The sequence below is a fragment of the Camelus bactrianus genome, chromosome 28 (assembly GCF_048773025.1).
Source record: "Camelus bactrianus isolate YW-2024 breed Bactrian camel chromosome 28, ASM4877302v1, whole genome shotgun sequence".
Classification (NCBI taxonomy): domain Eukaryota; kingdom Metazoa; phylum Chordata; class Mammalia; order Artiodactyla; family Camelidae; genus Camelus; species Camelus bactrianus.
The window spans coordinates 16,021,906-16,023,566 of record NC_133566.1 but is presented as its reverse complement, the minus strand read 5'-3'; positions in this window follow the sequence as shown (position 1 = coordinate 16,023,566).

The following is a 1,661-nucleotide window of genomic DNA, read 5'->3' as shown; positions in this document are numbered from 1 at the left end:
CAAGTACTCACTGGGGAAATAAAAGGGTGTGCAAGACAGTAATCATAGTGTCTTGTCTGTGAATAACATTTCCATGCTCATGACAACAGAAATGCTAAATAACGCTGTAAATAAAATTCAATGTAACTACCTTGGGAGGATGAGGAGATGGGAAGGTTGGAGGCAAAGGAAGGAAGAGGGGAATTTTCATATACAGTCATCCCTCGGTATCCACGGGGGACTGGCTCTAGGAACCCCCTTCAGATACCAAAATCCTAGGATGCTCAGTCCCTTATAGAAATTGGTACAGTATTTGCACATAATCTCCGCACATCCTCCCGTATACTTTAAATCATCTCTAGATTACTTATAGTACCTAATGCAATGTAAATGCTATGTAAATGGTTGCTGTCTTTTGGGGAACTTTCTGGAATTTTTTAAAAAATATATTTTCAATCCAAGGTTGGTTGAATCCATGGCTGTGGAACCCGGGGGTATGGAGGACCAACTGTAATGCCTAAAATGAAAAAAGTTGGGGTGTGGTAATATAAGGCCATGATTTAGAGATCTGGAGGAAATACCAGTATAACCCCCAGTGATGGGTGAAACTGGCTGTCCCCGGGCAGGGAAATGGTAGCAAAGAGGGTTTCACAACGCACTTTGTAAGAATTATTGACTTTTTATACTATGTGCTTGAATGCTTAGATAAAACTACAAATAAATTATGTACAGATATAAGGAAGTAGAAAAAAGCCCCTGAGTCTCTGACTTATAAGGATTAAAGATAATTTTTCTTTTATATTCTTATGTATAAAATAAATGCATCCCCTTTTTAATCACATGATGATTGCTTTGGAAAATAGAAGAGTATGAAGGCAAAATCCAAGAGAGTGTCAAGAACGTTCTCGGTGATGACTCAGCATGACATGTCCCAGACAGTCTGTCGGTCTCGTGATGGAGTCCTGCCCCCGCCGCCCGCCCCGCCGCTGGTCCTCGCTGCAGAGCTGCGGTGCTCTGTCCACATCAGTGCCGTCCGCCCAGCTGCTTCACAATTCTTTTGAAAGTCATCAGGCACATAGGGGGCCTTCAGTAATTAAAGCCCCAGTAATTAATATCACCACATCCTGCCTTCATTCTAGGCACTGACTAGCAATCAGACAAGAATTATAACAGGGGATGTAGGAATTACAACCGGAGGATGGAACATCAAACGGCTGGGTCCTCCACCTGGCCTACCAGTCCTGGCTGCGTCTGGAGGAGCTGACCACCTCCCTAGACTGGGGACTGGATTGGCCATTAGGAGCAGCAAGGCTGGAGGGAGCAGGCAGCAGATGGAAGCTCTGCCTTGTCTCCAGGATCACCGGGTTGGGGGCCTGTCAAGTTCCCACTTGCCCTCTGCCTCGCCTTCCCCTCGACCTACTACACACACCCACACGGGCTGTGGTCGTCTGACCCACTTCCTCTCTCGTTTATTCATAGGTCTTGATGCCAGTGAAAGCTTGGAGGGAGGGGTGGTGGTGCCCAAGCAGACCACAGTGAGCGGTCGGTTTCGATGAGTCGTGAAGTCCACCGGCAGCGGGAGAAGCGGCTCCCGGCAGGTGGCGCAGCCCTGCCCCCTGCTGCCGCCGCAGTGAACTTCAGCACGGGTGCCCATGGCCGGGCACGGAAGTCCTGCTGGTCTC